This window comes from Hippopotamus amphibius, chromosome 3 (genome assembly GCF_030028045.1).
Source record: "Hippopotamus amphibius kiboko isolate mHipAmp2 chromosome 3, mHipAmp2.hap2, whole genome shotgun sequence".
NCBI lineage: Eukaryota > Metazoa > Chordata > Mammalia > Artiodactyla > Hippopotamidae > Hippopotamus > Hippopotamus amphibius.
The window spans coordinates 112,047,448-112,056,247 of NC_080188.1; the positions used below are offsets into that span (position 1 = coordinate 112,047,448).

Here is an 8,800-nt window from a genome sequence, read left to right on the forward strand (position 1 = left end):
ATTTCAGCTGCAACAAAGCACCTCTCACTTCCTAGTCACAAAAGCTTAAAAAATATTTTCTAAAGTTTTAGCTTTCTATAATCCACTTATCACAGTTTAAAGTTAGAAATCTCACTGCTGTTATTTGAGAAATGAGAAAAGCAAATGAGAAAATTGTAAGCTAAATGTGTTGCATGACTTGTCAATTATATAGAGTAATAGTGAATTTCAAACTCAATGTAGGATTCCCATTTCCCAGCCCCATGTTCTTTCTCCTATAATGTATTACATCTCAATCTGTAGTAAAAATGATGTTCTAGTTTATTTACCCATAAGAAACTTCTTTCTTTCAAACATCCTTCTGAATGAACCCTTGACCTCTTTGTTTCTCAAGCTACAGAGAAGTGGCTTCAACATGGGAATCACAGCTGTTTAGAACACAGAAACCACTTTATTAATATCCAGGGAGAAACTAGAACTCAGACGTACATAGGAAAAGAAGAGTGTCCCATAAAGGATGGAGACAGCTGTCAGGTATTAAGAGCAGGTGGAGAAGGCTTTCCGCCTTCCATCAGCAGAATGGATCCTCAGGATAGCAATGACAATGTAAATGCAGGAGACCAAGATGATCATGCCACTGAGTACTGCTAGAGCTCCAGCCAAGATGAAAAGTAAAAATGTATTTACCCGTGTGTCTGCACACACCAGGGAGAGAATAGGAAGAAGGTCACAGAAGAAGTGATTGATGATATTTGGACCACAGTAAGGTAGGCAAAAAGTACAAGATGTGTGGATTATGGTGCTTATAAGACCCATGGTATAAGGCCCTACCAGCAGCTGCACACAGACTTGCTGGGACATAATAAGTGTGTACACCAAGAGCTTACAGATGACCGTATACCGGTGATATGCCATAGAAGCCAGGAGGAAACACTCAGTCACTACAAACTGACTGAAAAACCATAACTGGGCAGCACAACCAAAGAAAGAGATGACTTTTTTCTCCATAAAAATGTCAGTCAACATCTTGGGACCAATGACAGAAGAGGAATACACATCCACAAAGGACAAGTGTCTGAGAAAAGAGTACATGGGGGTGTGGAGTTGGGAATCCATCCAAATGAGAGTGATCATCTCCAAGTTTCCCAGAAGAGTGACAAGATAAACCAAGAGAAAAATTACAAAAAGAACAATCTGGAGCTGGAAGTGATTTGTTAAGCCCATGAAAAACAAACTCAATCATCAAAGTTTGATTTCCATACTTCATTTCTCTGATCTAATCTGCAATGAAGAAGAAAATGATTTTTCTTTCGAGTCAATTCATAATTACGCTTCTTAATTTTACAAATGAATATAATGTCTATATTTTTTACATTTCAAAGGGTGGACAGACAGATAACACTCCTGACTTCTACCTCTCGGCAGTCATCCTATCCACTAACTATCTATGTGATATTGTCACTGAACCTCACTGGGTTTTCAGTTTCTTCTTTATCAAAACAGAATTTTTGAAGAGAAGCATAGATTTCTAGGTGTTGAAGTAGCCTTTGGGGATTATCTAAGGCAAGTCCTCTAACTGTGCCAGATTTCTAAAAATCCTTGCCTTTGAACCAAGGATATTTTAAGACACATTTCACAGATAAGGCATTATCTGAATTTGATGAATTCAGGCTGATAGTTCTCACTCTCACTCTAGATGAAGAGTGTTAGGAATATCACTTCCTTGCCAATTGCTTTAGATTCTGGAAAAATAGTACATTACCTAAAAGATAACTTCTGAAGTCTAAGGAGGAGGGCAAGCTCAGACAAAAGAAATTGGCTTTTGAATAGGATTCAAAGTCTTCAGCAGTGTCTATCTTGTGATGCTTTCTCCAAAACATCTGTATCCCTCATATCATTAGTGTACATACTAATTAATCTCATCAAAATTCATTGACTTTTTAGTCCATAAGAAGAGACCAGTTCTCAAATATTGAGTGTGTATTGTAACTAATTGAGTGTTATCAGAAGCTGAGAAAGAAAAATAATACCTTAAGGGTGAAAAGGACACACCTGGGCACTTATTTCAGAGAAATAAAAATGTATGTTCACAGAAAAACCTGTATAATTTTACTCATAGAAATCTTATTCATAATGGCCAGAAACTTGTGCCGAGACCAGCTCAGTAACTTGGGGCGAATGACAGGTGCCGCAAGCTTAAAGAAACACAGACACGGATTTAAGAGAAAGATGGGACCGGGGGACTCAAGACCTCTAGGATCAAGAGCCTCCCTGATTCATCCCATGTTGCTTTTATTGAGCTCTTGGCATTCCAGAAGCAAGATAGCCTAAGGTTCTCACACTCCCAGTTTCATCCCACAATCAAGGTTATCTTTGAAGTAAACAAACTAAGGCCTCACATGATTGGGGGCAGTGATCTTTGTTTGCCTCCTGGGTCCCGATCTGAGTTGGGCGTGGAAAGCAAAGCAGCCCTGGGGGCAGGAGACCTCTCTCAGAAGGAGTAAGGGTCTGTGCCCCACCCCTGTTGGCCCATCTGTGACTGTGCCTGTCTTAGGTTGTTCCTCCCCTGAGGAATCTTACCCTTCTCTAGCTAACCACCCATCCTCTGGGGCCAAACAGGGTGATATGAGGTGTGCAAGTGAGGAAGGGGCTGCGCCCCCAGAGCAGGTCAATTTTCTGTTTCCCCATAGCCTATGCCCCCATGGTCTCCATGCCCAGCACCCTTAGTTCCTCCGCTGCTCAAGCAGGACATCCTGCATCCAGTTGCTCAGCCCACATACTTTAATTACTTTTAATAACATTTTCAAGGTTTCAGAAAGACTTCTGCATGTTTCCCCACACACTGGAAATAACCAAAATGTTCTACAATAGGTAAATAGTTAAACAAACTGTGGTATATCACAGAATTCTATTCAGTAATAAAGAGGAGCAAAACATCATACATACAGTAATCTGTCTGGGTCTCAAAGGCATTAGATAGAGTTGGAGAAAATCTCAAAATGTCACATACTCTGTGATTCCGTTTACATAATATACTCAAATGGCAAAATTTTAGAGATGGAGAACAGGTTGCCTGGGATTAGGAATGTTGGGAAGGAGGGCAGTGGTGCGATTGTAAAAGGGGCAGCACACAGGAGATCTTTGTGGAGATGGAATAATTTTGTATCCTGATTGTGGTGGTTAAACAAATCTACACATGTGCTAAAACACTATGGAATTATACACGCATCGTACCAATGTCAATTTCCTGTTTTTCATACTTTCCTGTAGTGGTAAACTGGGGGAAAGGTACGTGAGAGCTCTCTGTACTATCTTTGAAGCTTCCTATGCATATTGATTTCAAAATAAAAAGGTTTCAGAAAAAAATGAATAAGAAGTTAGAGGAAGGGGAAGTAAGTATAAAAAGGAAAATTAAAGAAAGGAGGTATGCATTTTGGACCTTGAAATAATCATGACAAGTCTAATAACATCACAAAAAATATTAATGGGGTGTGTGGCAGGAGACCTATGGACAGAAATCTAAAGCCATTCTCCCCTGATAAGAGCTTGAAAAGGGTTTTGCTCAACAGGAAATTAATGAAATAAAAGCCACTGACCTTCACAGGTCTCAGAGACAACGAAGCTCAGAAAAGAAGAGTCCTGGAGTGATGGAATTTAAGATTGGTCAGAAAAATCATACCTTAATAGTGAAATATTTCCAGAATTTAATATTTTCTAAGCATAGTAACTCATTTCAGGTCATTTATCTTTGTATTTATCACCCAAGGAAGATGGAAAGAAAGCATTTTAAGTGTCAAAATAAATTGAGGTGATAATAAAAGCCTATGAAGATGAAACTAGAATATGCTCACCTACGATCTCAACCACCTCAAACTATTATGTGACAACAATAGTTTCTGAATGTCAAAATATATATTACTTTATTTTTCCAGCCTTACCCAAATCAAAGATTCCAATTCAGAATGATTTTTGGACATGAGCAACATAGGATTAAAGGTTTGTTTTAAAGGATTCAGAGGTTTGTTTTCTACATATAATACTCGCATAAGTAAAGTGAAGAAACTAAGACCCAGAGAAGCCAAGCCAAGGTCTCTTCATTCTAACATTCTATGAACCCATATGTCTTGCAGTACATTCGATATCTCTATACCAAATACAAAATTCAAACGAAATGTATATTTAAGTTAGGTGACTTAAGCCAAAAGACAAAGATTAAACATTCTATTTGTGCCAGATTATTCCTCATGATAAGCTTAGGGATGATGTTTTCCTAGGCTTCTAAACTCATTTTCCCTATCTGGCTTCCTGAAGGTAATTTAGGAAATCACTTAACTCTCCTGTCTGAAAAAAACATGCCCTAGACTATTTGGTTGTTTATGTCAAAGTGAGTTAGGAAATTAACATTCCCTAACATGAATGAATTACCCTAAAAATGTAGACACGTCACTCTTCTCAGCTCCTTCAGGTTGTCTAGGAAGACAGATAATATACCGATACCATCTTGAAACTCGGACCTTCTTAACAGCACTTTAGTAAAGAGTTCATTGACTCAGTTCTGCATGACATACACCAGAGGTTTTTCTAAAAGACTGTTGTGTAAATTAGAGATAACTCCTGTAAGGAAACGGAAGCTCAGGAGATCAGGCCTATAGAGAAGAAAAATTAATTTTATGAGAAAATAATTTTGGGAGTTTGAGTCAAGTGTAATTGCACAAAGTAAAACTATATCTTCCTTTGGGACCATCCTCTTCTTTCGAAATTTCAATTTTGAACCTTCAACTGATGTGTGATGAGCACCAGCCCTTGGCACTATGCAGATTTGAGAATCTAAAATAAAGCCCTGCTTCAGAGAGAGTAAAAGCAGCAGGGGAGTCTTGGTGCACAGCAGCACTGGGAACCCCATGACTGGCTCACGAGTTCCTAGGAGGGTGGGATCATTATAATAGAACTTTTGGAAATAGTCTCTTGGACCTAATGAATCTCAAAGGGAGGTTACAATATAAGTAACTAAAAATAAGTTGAACTGGGGTTATTTATGCAGCAATGGAGAGATATAAATTTTGGACAGGATCTTTGAGAGACAAAAATCAATACACATTGCATAAATGAAAATTTCAAATATACGGGTGGAAAAATAGGTTTGGGGTCAAACTTCGAAACATTTTTACATTAGGCATAATATTTCTTTCTGTAAGCAATGAGGAATTTTTCAAGGTATTTCAGAAACCAGATGACTTCTATTCACATAAAAGTTGCCCTGGAATATTAATCTTTTCACTGGAGGTGTTTACTACCTGCTGCACATTCTTCAAAGTACTTTGAGAGTATTAACTCATCCAGAACCTCTTAAGAGCCCAATGAAGTGGATTAATACAAAAACCTAGATTCCTATCACCACCTCACTCACTTTCTACTTTTGGAACAAGCAAAGCAAGATTCTACCACAGAAGCTTCCTCTTTTTTCCTTTTGTTACAGTGTATTTATATCCCCATATCTGCACTTTTTTCTCCTTCACTTCATTCAGGTTTCAAAGACAGTTAACTGGCCAAACAAGGCAGGTTTATTATGCCAAGTTCTGATCCTGGGACCCTAATACTTGGAGTAGAGACAACTGGGTAGATGCCTCTGAAGATATTGACTTCTCAGAACAATCTAAACCCGCAGATATGGCCTGCCTCTTCCTCCAAGCTGTAAGAAAAACACAGGTCTCTCTCCTTAAGGCAGCATGCCCTCTCTTCAGAGACCTCCTCACCTCCCTGGCCACTAGACCTATAATTGGGGTTGTCACAGAAAACCCAAATAGGAAGGCCTTGAACTTGATGAGGGAGAAAAGGAGCTATACCCTCAAAGGAAATGCATTAACAAGCTAGCGTGTATTAGCAGGAGACAGGGGCGCTTATATAGGACTTGGATCTGAGAATGCTTGGTCAAGGGGATCAGAACATAATTAAAAAAGGAAAGCTTTTTTTCACTTGGGAACACTCTCACAGATAGGGGCTTTAACACTCAGACAAGAGCCCTAGGGGAGGGGACTTCCCTGGTGGTGCAGTGATTAAGAATCCATACTCCCAATGCAGGGGACCCAGGTTCAATCCCTGGTCAGGGAACTAGATCCCACATGCATGCCACAACTAAGGAGCCCACATGCTACAATTAAGGAGCCCACCTGCCACAATAAAGACCTGGTGCAACCAAATAAATTAAATAACAACCTTAGGAGATGGTATTAATCCTCTACTTGAATGGATACATGTAAAAAAAAAAAAAGCTATGACTTATGTTGACCAAATCACTAAGCTGACAGTGCAGAACCGATATGAGGAATCTAGAATTTATAGCTGGAAAACCTATCAGATTACTATGTTCCAAGAGGAGGCCCAGAGGGTATCCAATTCATCAAGACCATAGGAATACACTGGTCAGAAGGGCACCAGTATCACTAATATGAACTGAGGTAGCTCTCCTCATGGGAGGAAGCTTATGGGAGGAAACAGAACTACAGAGCTAGCTGATAACCGCGGGGATAGCAGGATTCTCAGACAACAGAGGCCACAGCAGGCAGGACTGAAGCACCAGAAGGCAGGAATGGATAATCTAACTGCAAAAACATAAATATTTTATTCTTCCATCTTCTCCTAGTATTTACTTGAAATATGAAAATTCTTCACTAGTTTCTGCCACCATAGTTAATAATAATATAAACTGGATAAAAAATAACCATTTCTCCCTAGACTTAGCCATCCTATAAGTCAACATGCACTAATGTAAACAGCCACACTATGCAAGAGACTTTCCTAAGGATGCCAGCTTCAGTGAAGAAGGAACCCATGATTAAAATGAGGGAACTGAAGTCTATTGATGGATGATTTCAGTTAGAAACCATGAACCCCACCCAGTGGAAATAAAATGACCAAAAAAATAAAATCCTGTATAAGAAGATGCTAGACAGTTTAACATTAAAAAGGGAAGTAGGGTTAATGGTTTCTGCTATTTGAGGAGCACTCAACTTATATGTAATACATTTCCTCTAAAATCAAGGGCAGGGACTTCCCTGGTGGCGCAATGGTTAAGAATCTGTCTGCCAATGCAGGGCACAAGGGTTCGATCCCTGGTCCCGGAAGATCCCACATACCACAGAACAGCTAAGCCCATGGGCCATAACTACTGAGCCTGTGAGCTACAACTACTGAAGTCCACGTACCTAAAGCCCATGCTGCACAACAAGAGAAGCCACCATGATGAGAAGCCCATGCACTGCAGTGAAGAGTAGCCCCCACTCACCACAACTAGATAAAGCTCATGTACAGCAATGAAGACCCAACACAGCAAATAAATAAATTTAAATAAATATAGAAAATAAAATAAAATAAAGGGCAACCTCCAAAATCTCTCATGTATGATCTCATGAAAAAGAAAAGAACAAAAAAGAAAGAGAAGGGAGCAGAAAGGAGAAAAGGAAAGGAAACGGAAAAAAAAATGGAGAAAAGAATAAAAAGTTGTTTGGGGAGGGGTATGGCCAGGACTGGTATTTTGAAGAGTAGAAGAAAGCAAACACCTTTAGTTTTAAAATCTCATGTAACAATAGAGTAAGCAATTAATACCAATTATAGCTAAAGGAGTAGAATAAAAAATTGTCAGAAGTATATGTAGACTATAAACTGGAAGCAAACAGAGAGAATGAGAATTAATAATCCTAGAAAGTTGGACCTAGAGACTGTCATACAGAGTGAAGTAAGTCAGAAAGAGAAAAACAAATATCGTATATTAACGCATATATGTGGAATATAGAAAAATGGTACAGATCAACTGGTTTGCAAGGCAGAAATAGAGACACAGATGTAGAGAACAAACATATGGACACCAAGGGGAGAAAGTGGTGGGTAGGGGTGGTTGTAGTGGGATCAGTTGGGAGATTGGGATTGCCATATATACATTACAAATAAAAAAAATCAAATTGTACACTTTAAATATATGCAGTATATTGTATATTAATTATATCACAATAAAAGTTCTTAAAAAAAGTCCTAGAAAGTGAGCATTCCCATGAGGAGTGATGTGAATCTTAAACCAGTTTAGGTTGAAAATACATCAATCAGCAGAAGAATGATGAAAGAAATTGATCCAGGGAGAACTAGAATAGAGGGATTTCCCTAAACTATCTGCTTCCAATTTGTTAGGAGAGATTATAAGTATGACCTAAAGTAACTTTATTTATTATATCTGTTTTATTCACTCACCCATTTAACATTTCTTCCTGAGAACTTACTATGTGTCAGGTGCTCTTGTATATATTATTTCTTAATTTCTCTGCATACTGCATGTGATGTTTACTCCCTCACAATTTTCCACCTAGGGCTACAGTATATTGTTTATAAAGGTTAAAAAATTTTTTATCCTTCATCTTTTTTAAGAAAGACTTGTCTTATCATGGTAAAGTACTGAGTTGAAAAGCCTTCCAGGTAATGTGTTGAATTCAAGGATTATAAAGAAAGAACAAGTACCTAGAAGGGAAAACTGAAAAACTGGGTGATATCATTGCTAGGAAACTCTTTCTTTTGGCCAGTATATGAAAAGATAGCATTCATGGCAGTTTGGACATATGTAAAAATCATATAACTTTAGAGAAGACAGTAATTTAGATGGCATTGAGTCTATTACCCTTATTTTATAAATTAAGATGCTGAGAACCAGAAGTAGTATAGGATTTACCTGCTTTTAGTCTGCTTAATGATCGGTAATCTTCTTACACCAAATCCAGTTATCTTCTTAAGAAACACTTTAGCTGTTACACCTGTATGATGGCAAAAGTCACCCTCTAAA

General features: G+C 38.4%; 1 pseudogene; it reads right to left on the reverse strand.

Moving 5' to 3' along the window:
• Window positions 1-300: 300 nt before the first annotated feature.
• Window positions 301-1,246, reverse strand: LOC130850254 (olfactory receptor 1002-like; annotated as a pseudogene).
• Between the last annotated feature and the right edge of the window lie 7,554 nt (window positions 1,247-8,800).